At 45.6% G+C, this 15,701-nt stretch overlaps 1 protein-coding gene and 1 long non-coding RNA gene across 5 annotated transcripts in view; one reads left to right on the forward strand and one right to left on the reverse strand.

Moving 5' to 3' along the window:
* The window catches only part of ARNT (aryl hydrocarbon receptor nuclear translocator), a 110,807-nt gene that overhangs the window by 9,382 nt on the left and 85,724 nt on the right, over window positions 1–15,701 (forward strand). The gene's annotated exons all lie outside the window — the stretch shown is intronic.
* Window positions 2,891–15,701, reverse strand: part of CTXND2 (cortexin domain containing 2) — a 29,949-nt gene continuing 17,138 nt past the window's right edge. For 3 of the 4 annotated variants that reach the window (XR_007923867.2, XR_007923866.2, XR_007923868.2), the window contains one exon: window positions 2,891–3,561. This is a non-coding gene — a long non-coding RNA (cortexin domain containing 2). Of the gene's footprint in view, window positions 3,562–9,623; window positions 10,348–15,701 lie in introns of those variants that run through there. The other variant, XR_011390439.1, reaches the window with a different exon arrangement.

Genomic DNA, 15,701 nt, shown 5'->3' on the forward strand with positions numbered 1-15,701 from the left:
AGTTTCCTTCCATCAAGTCAAGGTAGAAAACACACACACACACACACACACACCCCAGTTAACCAGTATAGCATCTTCTGTTATGGTGCAAAGATCAGTGTTTCCCTTGTCAGGCTTTGTTTCTCCTGCCCCATATGCAGAGAATCCAAGAGGCTTCCTTCAGTGAATGAAGGGGCACTCCTACTTCCAAGAGTCAGGAACCGAGACAGTTAACAAGTTCCTGGTAACAAGGAGAGGCTGGAATTGTGTCTCCATGTCACATGCTACAGTAGTCCCCTTTTACCTGTGGAGGATTCATTCCAAGACCTCCAGTGTATGCCTGAAACTGTAGATAGTACCGAGCTCTATAAATATGTTTTCTCCATACATATAAGCTCAGCTTATAAATTAGAAACAATAAGAGATGAACAACTACAAATAAAATAGAACTATTATAGCAATATATAATATAATGATTTTTGTAGCTAGAAGGTTCATTCTTACTGTAGATCATAGCAACCTCAGGAGGACGTTCACCTTTTCACTTAAAGTAAGCACTTTATAGCTTCTCTTTGGCATGTGTGAGTTACCACCATGATTAATCTGTGTGCTTTGAGATTATTAAGACAAGCGTTACCTGAGCACCAACACTTCAATAACAACACACTTAATTGGATAAGCAAAATGGCTACTAAGTGACTTGGCTCCAGGATCCCCATAGATATCAAAATCCTCATATGCTCAAGTCCCTTATGGAACATGGGTTGGATTGGGCTGGTGCTGTGGTGTAGTAGGTTAAACCTCTGGCTGCAGTGCCCACATCTCATATGGGTGTTAGTTTGAGTCCTGGCTGTTCTACTTCACATCCATCTCTCTGCTAATGCACCTGGGAAAACAGCGGAAGATGACACAAGTGCTTGGGCCTCTGCACCCACGTGGGAACCCAGAAGAAGCTCCTGGCTCCTGCCTGCAGCCTGGCCCAGCTCTGGGCATTGTGGCATTTGGGGAGGGAATCAATGGATGGAAGACCTCTCTCTGTCTCACCCTCTCTCTCTCTCTCTCTAACTCTACCTCAGCAATAAATAAATCAATCTTTAAGAAAATGGTGTAGTATTTGCATATAACTTGTGCACATCTTCTCACATACTGTATCTATCTTTAGATTATGTATAATACAATGCAAATACAATGTAAATAGTTGTTACACTATTGTTTAGGGAAAAAAATCCATACATGTTCAGTGCAGACACAATCATTTTTCCAAATGTTGATCCACATTGGTTGAATCTATGGATGTAAAGCCCATGGATAAAAAAGTCCATTGTATTGTGTAGATACATGTCTCCTCTGAAGTAACTGCTTGCTGGCCCAATTTCCCTACAAAAATCCGATTGATGCCTCACCATTTAGAGTCCAAAGTTACAGTTCTCTGTCCACATTCATCATGCTAGGTTACTGTTGCCTAGAATTAGATGTGAGGGCTTTAATTCTCCATCACTTGCTGTGTTAGAACCAATGCTCTTCAGCCAAAGCCACACTGCGCCTTGGTCAGCAACCCAGATGGACTTTACTGCCAATTGGACTGTAGCCCACTCTATACGTTTCCCTAACTTCGGACTCTGAACAGAACACACTATGATTTCCTTCTCTTTTCTCTTTAAAGGTCCCTGGACTGATGATCTCTGTGATCATAACATATTATGCAACAGCTTCCAGGGACTGCCATAGCAAATTACACACTGGGAGGTTCGAAGCAACAGAAATTTGTTCTCTCATGTTTCTGGATACTAGAGATCCAAACTTAAGGTGTTAGCTGTATGGTCACCAAAGGCTGTTTCTGGTGGTTCTGGGCACAGGTTCCATCACTTGGGGCTGCATCAGTCCAATCTCTGCCTCCATATTCACATGGCCGTTCCCCCTGTCTCCCTGTATCTTCTCCTCTTTTATGCTTTTAAAAGATTTGTTCACTTATATATTTGAATGGAAGAGTGAGAAAGAGAAAGAAAGCGCTCTCTCCCCAAATGGCTGCACCAGCCAGGGCTGGGTGAGGTCAAAGCAAATCCAGAACGCCATACCGGTTTGCAACATGAGTGCCAGGGGACCAAGTATTGGGACCTTCATCTGCTACCTTCTTGGGCGCATTAGCAGAAATGCTGGATGAGAAGTAGAGCGTTGAGACTCAAACGGGAGTTCTGATATGGGATGCCAGCGTCTAAAGTGGCAGCTTAACCTGCTGATCGGCAACTCCAGCCCCTCTTTTCCCTCCCCTCCCCTCCCCTCCCTTCCCCTCCCCTTCCTTAACAAGGATACTTTCATTGGATTTAGGGATCACCTAGACAACCTAGGATGAGTATATTTTTATTCATTTGAGAAGCAGAGAGAGAGGAAGGAATTAGCAGGAAGAGGAGAGTGCTCCCCCATCTGCTGGCTTGCTCCCCAAATGCCTAAAGTGGCAGGGTTTGGCTGGGGCTGAGGATGGGAGTCAGGAATATTATCTAGGTCTCCCACATGGGTGGCAGCTATCACCACTGCTTCCCAGGGCCTACATTAGCGGGAAGCTGGAGTCAGGAGCTGAAGTTGGAGCTAGGGCCAAGTATCAAACCCAGGCACTTTGCTGTGTGATACAGGTATCTTAACCACTGGGCCAAATACCTACCCCAAGGCTCAATTACCTTAAGGTTCGTAATTATATCTGCAAAGATTGTTTTCCAAATAAGTTGACATTCTTAGGTTCTGGAGTCCAGATTCAACTCAATACATGGTATTTTATAGAGGACGATATTTGAGCAGAGAGAAATTATGGGATTCATCCGAGACAAATTTCATTCTCTTCTACTATAGAGCTCTACTCACTTGAGAATAGTGGAATTTGCAAAACTTCTCATGCTAGAAAGGTTTTGGTAGACTCTTGTCATAGGGCACTGCTGATTTTATTTTTTTATCAGGTAAAGGAACCATTCACGTCTTACCCTGGGTAAGCTAGTTTAAATGGGCCTTACCAAACATGATATATTGTTACATTGCATCATAAAATTATGACCCACTGTCCCATCCTAAGGACATTAGATACCAGAGAATTGAAACTCATGGCCTCACTCGGGCCAATAAGTTCAACCTGTCTTTGACCCATTTTTGTAACCATTTCCCTGAAGAGGAACAATGCAAACTGGCTTGTATTTCATTTCCTCTTATTATTCTTGACTCACTCTCATGTGCCCATTGTGGAATGCAAGACTGAGAAGGCTGAGAAACAGGGAGGTGAAATAATACAAAGTTTGGATCATAAAAGTCTATATAAAAGCTTCCAGATCTCCGGTGAGAAGGGGTCCACCAGGCTTAATACTTCAGCTCAGAGATGATTCTGCGGTGGTGGAGGTGGCCTCATAGGGATTCTTCACCAACTTGGCACACCGAAAGATCATCACTATTAGGAATAGAAACAGAAGAACAACAAAGGCGATGGCAAAGCCTTTGTCCACGTCCACACTGCTAGCCAGGCTTGAATCTTCCATGGAGAGATGCACCTCGTTACTGTCATCCAGCAGCAGCTACCTCCTCACATGTATCAGATGCGTCATATTCCTAAACAAAAGACAATAAGGCAAGTTTACCAGCCTGTATGCATTTCCTTACGAACACTGTGTAGGTAACCAAAAATGACCAAGGATTGAAAAAAAAAAAAGCCAGATTTATTTTAGAAGCACTTGTAGGGTGCTAATAACTTGCAGTGTTTATTTCAGTTCATTCAAATGCATGCACCTATTTCAAGTGGATAAATTCACACCCAGTTCAGTCCAGGTTTAATGCATATTTTTTAAAAAGGTTTATTTTACTTTTGTTTATTTTTAAAGATTTATGTATTTATTTGAAAGTCAGAGTTACAGAGAGAGGGAGACACACACACACACACACAGAGAGAGAGAGAGAGAGAGAGAGAGAGAGAGATCTTCCATACGTTAGTTCACTCCCCAAATGGCCACAACAACCCAGGCTGGGCCAGGCTGAAGCCAGGAGCCAGGGGCTTTATCCAGGTCTCCCACATGGGTGGCAGGGCACAAATATTTGGGCCATCCTCTGCTGCTTTTCCCAAGCCATTAGCAGGGGGCTGGATTGGAAATGGAGCAGCTGGGACATGAACTGTTGCCCATATGGCATACTGGCATTGCGGGTGGCAGCTTAATCCTCCATACTACAACGCCGGCCCCAGAAATGATTTATTTTATTTCAAAGAGTTACAGAGAAAGAGAGGGAGAGACAGAGAGAGCAAAAGATCTTCTATGTGCTGGTTTATTCCTAAAATGGCTATAAAGGAGCCAGGAGCCAGTAGCTTCATCCGGGTTTCCCACATGGTTGGCAGAGCCCCAAGTACTTGGGCCATCACCTGCTGCTTTCCCAGGGGCGTAAGCAGGGAGCTGGATCAGAAGTGGCAGCCAGGACTCAAACCAGCACCCATATAGAATGCCAGTATCTCAGGTGGTGGTTTAACCTGCTATATCACAATGCTGGCCACATAAACTTTCAACTTTTTTTTTTTTTTTTAAAGATTTATTTATTTGAAAGACAGAGTTACAGTGAGAGGGAGAGACAGAGGAAAGTTTTCCATCTGCAGTTCACTCCCAAATGGCCACAACAGCTAGAGCTGCACTGATCTGAAGCCAGGAGCTTCTGCCAGGTCTCCCACATGGGTGCAGGGGCCCAAGAACTTGGGCCATCTTCTACTGCTTTTCCAGGCCATAGTAGAGAGAGGGATCAGAAATGGAGCATCTGGGTCTTGAACCGGCACCTGTATGGGATGCAGGCTCTGCAGGCCGGGGCTTTAACTCATTGAGCCACAGCGCTGGCCCTACCTTTCAATCTTTTAAAAAGATTTATTGGCGGGGTCGGCACTGTGGCGTAGCGGGTAAAGCTGCCGCCTGCAGTGCAGGCATCCCAAATGGATGCCAGTTCAAGTCATGGCTGCTCCACTACCAATCCAGCACCCACGTGGGAGACCCGGAAGAAGCTCCTGGCTCCTGGCTTCGGATCAGCTCAGCTCTGGCTGTTGCAGCCATTTGGGGAGTGAACCAACGGAAGGAAGACCTTTCTCTCTCTTCCTCTGCTTCTCTGTTAACTCTGCCTTTCAAATAAATAAAATAAATCTTAAATTAATAAAATAAATCTTTAAAACAATTATTTGAAAGTCAGTCAGAGAATAAGAAAGAGACAGACATCTGGATGGAGGTGTGGCCTCCCATCTGCTGGTTCACTCCCCAAAATGTCCCAGTGAAGCTGAGAGCCAATAATTCAATTCAAGTCTCCCCCATGGGTGGCAGAGATCCAACTACTTGAGCCATTACCTTGCCTCCCGGTGTGCGTATTAGCAAAAGCTAGAATTAAGAGTGGAGTTAGGACTCAAACCTGTGCACTGGGTATCAGATGCTGGCATTCTAACTGGCATCTTAACTGCTACCAAACCTCTAAATTTCTAGCTCGTCCTCCTCTCCCATGCTCCAGCTCCTCTAGTGTGTAGGACCAGGGAGGAATGCAGGAGAGATGTGAAGCATTTCTCTACTTAGTGGATTCAGTTGTGGCCAACTGTGAGTGAGTAGGTGACCTGAGTGAAAGGTGTATTTGGCCGGTGCCGCGGCTCAATAGGCTAACCCTCCGCCTGCGGTGCTGGCACACCAGGTTCTAGTCCCAGTTGGGGCACCGGATTCTGTCCCAGTTGCCCCTCTTCCAGGCCAGCTCTCTGCTGTGGCCCAGGAGTGCAGTGGAGAATGGCCCAAGTCCTTGGGCCCTGCACCTGTGTGGGAGACCAGGAGAAGCACCTGGTGCGCTGGTCGTAGCGGCCATTGGGGGGTGAACCAATGGCAGAGTAAGTCCTTTCTCTGTCTGTCTCTCTCTCTCACTATCCACTCTGCCTGTCAAAGAAAAAAAAAAGGTGTATTTTTTTTTTCTGAGTAATGTTTATCTTCACTCTGAACTTTTCTGTCATTGAAGACCCCATAAATTGGTGCTGCCTATTTCTTATTCTGCCACCCTAAACTCAGGTTGAATGTCTCATTGCTGGATACAGTGGTCTAGCACTGCCCACTGCTCCTGCTCCTGCTCCTGCTCCTCCTCCTCCTCCTCCTCCTCCTTCTTCTTTTTTTTTTTTTTTTTTTTTTTTTTTTTTTTTTTTGACAGGCAGAGTGGACAGTGAGAGAGAGAGACAGAGAGAAAGGTCTTCCTTTGCCGTTGGTTCACCCTCCAATGGCCGCCGCGGCCGGCGCGCTGCGGCCGGCGCACCGCGCTGATCCGATGGCAGGAGCCAGGAGCCAGGTGCTTTTCCTGGTCTCCCATGGGGTGCAGGGCCCAAGCACCTGGGCCATCCTCCACTGCACTCCCTGGCCACAGCAGAGGGCTGGCCTGGAAGAGGGGCAACCGGGACAGAATCCGGTGCCCCGACCGGGACTAGAACCCGGTGTGCCGGCGCCGCTAGGCGGAGGATTAGCCTAGTGAGCCGCGGCGCCGGCCTCCTCCTCCTTCTTCTTTAAAGATTTATTCATTTATTTGAAAGGCAGAGTTACAGAGAAGCAGAGGTAGAAAGAAAGCAAGAGCAAGAGCTAGAGAGAGAGAGAGAGGGGTCTTCCATTTACTGGTTCACTCCCCAAATGGCTATGATGGCTGCAGTTGGATTGATCCAAAGCCAGGAGCCTGGAGCTTCTTCCAGGTCTCCCACATGAAAGCAAGGGCCCAAGAACTTGGACCATCATTAACTGCTTTCCCAGGTGCACTAGCATGGAAGCTGGATTGGAACTGGCGCAGGTGGGATCCTGAATGGGATGCTGGCACTGAAGGCAGTGGCTATACCTGCTATGCCACAGTGCCAGCCCCTCTGCTTATTCTAAGATACTTTGTGTTGTGTGGATTTTGTTACTATAATGAAATAATTAAGACAAGCTGCTTATGAAGGAAGAAGGTTTATTGCAACTCAGCTTTGAAGGTTCAGGCTCCAGCATCAGGCAGCCCATTACTTTGGTATCTGATGTCATTGTTGCTGATAGATCCTGGAGGTAGTACAGGCTGTCACAAGGCAGGTGGAGAGCATGCATCCAGTATGTATGTCTTTTTTTAGTTTTATTTTTAACACATTTATTGGGTTATAATTTATAAAGTTCACCTATTTAAAGTATAGAATTAAATATTTTTAGTATACTCAGAACTGTGCAATCATCATAATCTAATTTTAGAACATTTTCATCACCCCAAAAGAACCACAACAGTGTTATCATTATCTATAGTCACCCTTCTGTGCAATGGGACACCAGGATTTCTTACTCCTGTCCAACTATAGCTTATACCCATTAATCAGCTGTTCCCATCTCTTTCCCCCCTTGTCTTTCCTTGTAAGTCACCGTGATTTGATCATTGGGGCTCCCCTCTCACACACAACCTAATCCAATCTAATCATTTCTCAAAGGCCCCACCTCTAAACGCCACGATTGGATGAAGTTTCTATCCTCCTAGTACCATTAACTATGACTTTGGGGTTTAAGATTCTGTGGAAGCCAAATCATGCTCAAGCTATAGCACATCTGAAGTCCTTCAAGATGATACGCTGGACTGGGATGGGTCAGGGGGAATGGCTACCTTTTCCTCCTAGCATGCTTCAGTAAGGAACCTACAAAGCCTGCTAGCGCAAATTGTTCTAAAGTCTTTCCAACTTCAGAAATCTCTAATGGGGCCAGTCCTGTGGCATAGCAGGTAAAGCCACCGCCTGCAGTGCCAGCATCCTATATGGGCACCAGTTCCAGTCCCGGCTGCTCCACTTCCAATCCAGCTTTCTGCTATGGCCTGGGAAAGCAGTGGAAGATGGCCCACGTCCTTGGGCCACTGCACTTACGTGGGAGACCCAGAAGCAACGCCTGGCTCCTGGCGTCTGATGGGTCCAACTCCAGACATTGGGGTCATTTGGGGAGTGAATCAGTGGATGGAAGACTTCTATCTCTCTCTCCTTCTCTGTCACTCCGCCTTTCAAATAAATAAAATCCTTTAAAAATGAATAACATTGTTGTGACCATGAACTTTTTTTTTAAAGATTTATTTTGTTTATTTGAAAGACAGAATTACAGAGAGGCAGAGATGAAGAGAGAGGTCTTCCATCCGCTGGTTTGCTCCCCACTTGGCTTCAATGGCCAGAGCTGCACCAATCTACAGCCAGGAGCCAGGAGCTTCTTCCGGGTCTCCCATGCAGGTGCAGGGGCCCAAGGACTTGGGCCATCTTCTACTGCTTTTCCAGGCCATAGCAGAGAGGTGGATGGGAAGAGGAACAGCTGGGACTAGAACTGGCGCCCTTTTCACGGGATGCCGGTGCTTCAGACCAGGGCTTTAACCCGCTTGCCATAGGGCCGGCCCCTGAACATGAACACATGTGTTCATTTTTCCTTGGTGTGCACCTAGGAGTGGATTACTAGGTCATATAGTAAGTAGCTCTATGTTTAATCATTTAACAAAGTTGGGCCATCTTCTGCTGCCTTCCCAGGTATATAAGCAGGAAGCTGGATGGGAACTCTTAACAGGTGCTCTGATACAGGATGCAGGTATCTCTAGTGGCAGTTTAACCTACTGCACCACAACAACCACCCTACGCACCTCAATTTTAAATGTTGTGAATATAGTAGGTATGTTAGGACTTAACATTTGGTATATATTGTAAATCTCTTCTTCTATTTTTCAGTTGTCTTTTGTTTTTGTGTTTTTTTTTTCCAAAACATAATGAAATTTATCATTTTCTTTTTTTTTCTTTGTGATGAGCAATTAATATACAGTGCTGGAATTGGAGGGTCTCAAAGACATCTGCCTATCCTTAATGGCTTCAACCACTCTGATGAATCCTTCTGATAGTTTTCTTTTTTTAAAATTTTTTTTATTTGGCCGGCGCCGCGGCTCACTAGGCTAATCCTCCGCCTAGCGGCGCCAGCACACCAGGTTCTAGTCCCGGTTGGGGTGCCGGATTCTGTCCCGGTTGCCCCTCTTCCAGGCCAGCTCTCTGCTGTGGCCAGGGAGTGCAGTGGAGGATGGCTCAGGTGCTTGGGCCCTGCACCCCATGGGAGACCAGGAAAAGCACCTGGCTCCTGGCTCCTGCCATCGGATCAGCGCGGTGCGCCGGCCGCAGCGGCCATTGGAGGGTGAACCAACGGCAAAAGGAAGACCTTTCTCTCTGTCTCTCTCTCTCTCACTGTCCACTCTGCCTGTCAAAAAATAAAAAAATAAAAATAAAAAAAAATTTTTTTTTATTTGACAGGTAGAGTTATAGACAGTGAGAGAGACAGACAGAGAGAAAGGTCTTCCTTCTGTTGGTTCACCCCCCAGTGGCCGCCATGGCCGGTGCTGCGCCTATCCAAAGCCAGGAGCTGGGTGCTTCCTCCTGGTCTCCCATGCGGGTACAGGGCTCAAGGACCTGGGCCATCTTCCACTGCCTTCCCGGGCCGCAGCAGAGAGCTGACCTGGAAGAGGAGCAACTGGGACTAGAACCAGTGCTCATATGGGATGCCAGCGCCGCAGGCGGAGGATTAACCAAGTGAGCCACAGCGCCGGCCACTTTCTGATAGTTTTCAACTTTCATTTCCTCTATCTTCAAGGAGAGCTTTATTCATTGATTCACTCATTTGTTCATGAGTATATTTTTTTAAAAAGTTTTGTTTATTTATTTGAAAGGCAGAGTTACAGAGAGGCAGAGGCAGAGAGAGAGAAAGAGAGAGAGAGGTCTTCCATCTGCTGGGTCACTCCCCACATGGCTAGCCAGAGGACAGACATACTGACTCTGCGGTTAGGTAAACCTGATGGGGGAATTTTGGAGGAATCCATAAAAATCACCTCATGAGAAAAAGAGGCCTGAGCATTTTCCCAGCCTAGAGTGAAAAATTGTTGATAGGTTTGTTTTGGAGAATAGTTTAATGGGCCTTTTGGTTCATACAGATAAAGCTAAAATCTTACTTGGTAAAAGATTAATTGGGCATATAGGAGCTAAATTGCTGTCTGAAACAATATCAAAAGTTGTGGAGAGTTGTGAGTTGGCAAAGAATTGCAAGGAAGTGGTCCAAAGACAGAGAAAATTATTAATAGAAAATTGGTTTGGAGCCCTCCCAATAGTTAAAAAATATGGGAAGATTGGTAGATATTTGTACCATCTTTAAGGCATATACATTATTGACACATATATAACATTATTTGTGTGTCTTATTTCTTCTACAGTCTTCTTTCAGAGCATGGTCAGATGCACTTTTTCCAAATTGAAGTGTCTGTCAATTCCCTTCTGAGCTTGCTGTGAAAATATCTTTCAAATCAATTCCTGTCTCTGTATCTCTATTTCCACTACTGTACTCTAGACCATCAAATGCCAGGCTCCTGTAAAAAAAAAAAAAAAAAACACCCTTAACTTTCCTATAACACTCTTATTCCCTTCCAAAGCACAGTGATAAAGGCAAATTGATCTGTCATCTGATCAAAATCCTTCCCCAGCTTCCTATTGTCTTGTCTTTCTTTTAATTAAAATATTTATTTATTTATTTGAGAGAGAGAGAGAGAGAGATAGAGAGAGAGAGATATCAGCTCTGGTTCACTCCCCCCAGGTAGCCACAACAGCTGGGGCTGGGCCAGGCTGAAGCCGGGAACCTGTAACTCCATCTGAGTCTCCCACATGGGTGGCAGGATCCCAAGTACCTAGGCCCTCTTGCACTGCTTTCTCAGGTGCATTTTCAGGGAGCTGGATCGGAAGAGGAGCAGCTGGGACTCAAACTGGTGCCCACTTGGATGCTGGCGTAGCAGGTGGCAGCTTAATCTGCTGTGCCACAATGCCGGTCCCATCTTCAGTCTTCTTAATGGGCTCCAAGACTCTCCACAAATCGGTCTAACCTTGCTTCTTACCTCCTTCTCCTTGTACTTTTTGACCCAACAATGCTGGGAGGCAGCAGATAATGGCTTTCTCATATTTCTATGAATTTTGTTTGATCCCACTTCGCCTTCAAGCCTTTCCCATTAACATTCTCTTTGCATTATTCTCACTCTATATGCAACTTTTAGGCTTTACCTTAAGTATTAAATTCCAGGGAGATCTATTTATAAGTTCAATATAGTTTATTATAAATACTTTAATGTCTGTGTTTTCTGGAAAAAAAAAAAACAGTAACCCAATATGATGATAGGGACCATACCTAATTTTTTTTTTTTTTTTTTTTTTTTGACAGGCAGAGTGGACAGTGAGAGAGAGAGACAGAGAGAAAGGTCTTTCTTTGCTGTTGGTTCAACCTCCAATGGCCGCCGCAGCCGGCACACCACGCTGATCCAAAGGCAGGAGCCAGGTACTTCTCCTGGTCTCCCATGGGGTGCAGGGCCCAAGCACTTGGACCATCCTCCACTGCATTCCTGGGCCACAGCAGAGAGCTGGCCTGGAAGAGGGGCAACTGGGACAGAATTTGGTGCCCTGACCAGGACTAGAACCCGGTGTGCCAGCACTGCAAGGCGGAAGATTAGCCTGTTGAGCCACGGCGCCGGCCCCTAATTTGTTTTTTATTCTAAAAGTCTGGGATCTACTAGATATTCAATAAATATCTTCAGTGAATAAATATAACCTTGCACCTTCCAGATTTCTGTAAAGATGCTGGGAACTGAATGACTTTGAGATGTAGCCATGGCCTTGAATTAAGACAAGAGAAGGCTGGCGCTGTGGCTCAATAGGCTAATTCTCTGCCTGTGGTGCTGGCATATCGGGTTCTAGTCCCGGCCGGGGCACCGGATTCTGTCCTGGTTGCCCCTCTTCCAGGCCAGCTCTCTGCTGTGGTCCAGGAGTGCAGTGAAGGATGGCCCAAGTGCTTGGGCCCCTGCACCCGCATGGGAGACCAGGAGAAGCACCTGGCTCCTGGCTTTGGATCAGTGCGATGTGCTGGCCGCAGCGCGCCAACCCGGTGGCCATTGGAGGGTGAACCAACGGAAAAGGAAGACCTTTCTCTCTCTCTCACTGTCCACTCTGCCTGTCAAAAAAAAAAAAAAAAAAAAAAAAAAAAAAAAGGAAAGGGAAGTGTGATATTGAAGACGCTAAGATTTTAAATCATTTATGAAAAATTCCATTAGGACAGAAAGAAGAGAAATAGAATCACTGCTGAAAGGCTGCCACAGAATCAAGGGGAGGATTCCTCCTCAGAGACAAAATAGAAAGGTGTCAGGTAGGATGCTTTTGGTTGCACGTGACAGAAAAGCCCACTCAAGTGAGACTTAAAAAATACATGGAATCTATTGACTCATGAGGCTAACTTTAGATCCAGAGACTGAAGGTCTTACCTGGGTTCTGCCTTCACATGTTTATGGCGCTTTTTTTTTTTTTTTTTTTTGACAGGCAGAGTGGACAGCGAGAGAGAGAGACAGAGAAAGGTCTTCCTTTGCCATTGGTTCACCCTCCAATGGCCGCTGCGGCCGGCGCACCGCGCTGATCCGATGGCAGGAGCCAGGAGCCAGGTGCTTTTCCTGGTCTCCCATGGGGTGCAGGGCCCAAGCACCTGGCCCATCCTCCACTGCACTCCCTGGCCACAGCAGAGGGCTGGCCTGGAAGAGGGGCAACTGGGACAGAATCCGGCGCCCCAACCGGGACTAGAACCCGGTTTGCCGGCGCCGCTAGGCGGAGGATTAGCCTAGTGAGCCGCGGCGCCGGCCCTATGGCTTTTCTTAACCCTGTCTTTCTTTCACGTTGATTTTTATCCCCAGGTTCATTTTCCTTATGGTATTAGGAATGGCTCCAGCAAATCCATCCTCACATACATCCCCTAGGTATCATCTCTCCCTTCTCCATTCCAGAGGGAAAAAAACAAGCATTTTTGTATCAGTCAGGATTCTCGTTTGCAAGCAACAAAAATGGGATCTCTCCCTTACCCAAACAGAAAAGATATTTATTATAAAGAAATCAAACAGCTCTCAGAAGGACAACTAGTCATATAAATGGGGAGAAAGCAAGAGAAGTCAGCACTAGGAACCACGGTCAAGGTCAGCAAGGGAAGAGTGTGGTTAGGGCAAGGCTGGCACCAGACATTGACCACCAGACACTGCTGTGGCAGAGGACTGTTGCTACCGTGACTGGATACTGGTGCCTCTGCCATGCCTGAATTATAAATTGTGTCATCTTTGTGTCACTCAGTATTCCAGGCCCTGGCTGGAGCATCCGACTGATCACGGCTGAGTCACGCACCAGCACCTTGGCTGCCAGGGAGTGGAAGAGGCAATATTTGGTTTCTCTAGGCTTCTGTAGTGGGAATGAGGTTCTGGCTCTCACAGATTCCTGTAAAGGAAGCCTCTCCTTTAGCAGGAAGCATTTGTGGACGCTGGGCAGACCAAAAAATGCTAAACCTCCACCTTTTGGGTTTTGGCCCGAATCCAGCCATGTGCTGTTTAAAAAAGAACCACTTAAAACTTGTATGCATAGAATGCTGGCAAATAAAAGGTATAGAAAGAGACATACTGGGTTAATATTTACCAAAACAAAACTGAGGAGCTAAATGAGTATCAGAGAAAATGGACCTCAAGACAAAAAGCATTCACAGGGATAAAGAGGTGTAATAGATAATGATAAAGGGTTTAATTCAGCAGGACAATATAATAGTTCTAAATTGTATGTATCTAAAATAATAGCTCAAGAGAAACAAGTAAACAATAAAACTAGAGAAAGAAATTCATAAAATCCACCATTATACTTTTCAAATATTAATAGTTCAACCTATACAAAAATCAACATAGGATGTTTTAATAATGTAATTAACAAGTTGGATTTATTGAACATCTGTAGAGCCTGGGGCCTACACGTAGCAAATTCATGCTTTTATTTATATTGTGTAATCCTTTTGAGGTTCTTCTTTTTTTTTTTTTTTTTTTTTGATGTGCTCATTTGTAACTAAACATATTGTTTCTGTTTTTTTTTTTTGGTTTATTTACTTTTTTTTTAAAATTTGACAGGTAGAGTTATAGACAGTGAGAGAGACAGACAGAGAGAAAGGTCTTCCTTCTGTTGATTCACTCCCCAAATGGCTGCTATGGCCAATGCTGTGCCGATCCGAAGCCAGGAGCCAGGAGCTTCTTCCTGGTCTCCCATGTGGGTGCAGGGGCCCAAGCACCCGGGCCATCCTCCACTGCCCTCCTGGGCCACAGCAGAGAGCTGAACTGGAAGAGGAGCAACCAGGACTCAAACCGGCACCCATATGGGATGCCGGTGCTGCAGGTGGAGGATTAACCAAGTGAGCCACGGCGCCCCTATTTTTTTTTATATACAAAAGATGGGAGGTGGAGAGAGAGAGAGAGAGAGAGAGAGAGAGAGAGAGAGAGATCTTCATCCACTGGTTCATTCCCTAAATGCCCACAACAGCTAGGGCTGGACCAGGCCAAAGCCAGGAGCCCGGAACTCTATCCAGGTTGGTGGCAGGGACCCAAGTGCTGCTGCCTCCCAGGATGCACAGTAGCAGGAAGCTGGATCAGAAGCAGAGTAGAAAAGTAAATTACTGGGGGCCTGGAGTTGTAGCCTAACATGTCAAGCTGCCAGCTGCGATGCTGACGTCCCATGTAAACTCTCTCAACTTTATAAAATTAAAGGGAAAAATATACATTTTTCTGAAAGACAAATAATTAACAAACGAATTGCTGCTAAAAATGTGAAAGGGGCCCAAAAGAAGAATCCAAGAAGGTTTTACAGGAGAGGCAAGCACATGAACTGAACTGAGGCCTGATGACTATGTTTACCAAACAAGTAGAAGTGAGAAAGGGGGAAGGAAGGGAAGATATTCCAAGTAAAGACGTGAGAGGGAGAACTGAATAGCATCTTTGAGAAACAAAATTATTCCCCAGGCATTTGAGATGAATTCACCTGCTGAAGAACAGGCACGAGGGAGAAGCCATGGCTGCCTCTCAGGGGTCCCGGGATGCACATTAGAGACTCTGGATTCAATTTTACAACCAGCGGGAAGCTTTTAAACTTGAAAATCACAGAATTAGATTTTTGTATCAGATTGGAAAGAATCTGGCAGGCATATGAGCCTACAATTAACTGGATATTCTTTCATAAATATGAACTTCTAGAGGATCAAAATCCATAGGTACTGACTTTTTCAATCGTCTCATAGCATAGGATAGAAAAATGCCCACACCTAGTGTGAACTGTTTGTTGGTGTGGGGGTGTCAATGGCCAAAGAAACACTGCTTTTCTTGGGCTTAGAGAATGTTTAACAAACTCCGCTGGGGGTTGGACTAGTCGTAGAAGTCTGTTCATAGGTAGTGGCTGAAGTCTATCTGGATTAAGGAAAGAGTGGGCCAAACGAGGCAACAGTGATAGAGATGAGGAATCCTAGGACCTTTTAAAAAAAATGGTGTTTAGTTTAATGTGGTAGGGCTCGTAATACGTGAACATGAAAGGTATAAAATCCTAGACTCTCACATTGGAAAGAAACTTTTAAACTCATCTTGTTGTACCGGCCTTTTAATCACTCCTGCGAAGTCCCTGCTTGGATTCCTCGGGGAACAGGGGGGTCAGGCACTATCTTCCAAGACGGTCCATTCTATTTCAGAAGTTTCTGTAAGGAAGTTATTCCCGAGGTGGGTGTTTAGCCTAATGATTAGGACACAGTTTTAAGACATTTGCATTCCATATAGGAGTACCTGGGTTGAATACTCAGCTCCAGCTTCTAACTCCAGTTAATGCAATCCCTGGGAGGCAGCAGTGATGGTTTGAGTAG

The sequence above is a fragment of the Oryctolagus cuniculus genome, chromosome 7 (assembly GCF_964237555.1).
Source record: "Oryctolagus cuniculus chromosome 7, mOryCun1.1, whole genome shotgun sequence".
NCBI lineage: Eukaryota > Metazoa > Chordata > Mammalia > Lagomorpha > Leporidae > Oryctolagus > Oryctolagus cuniculus.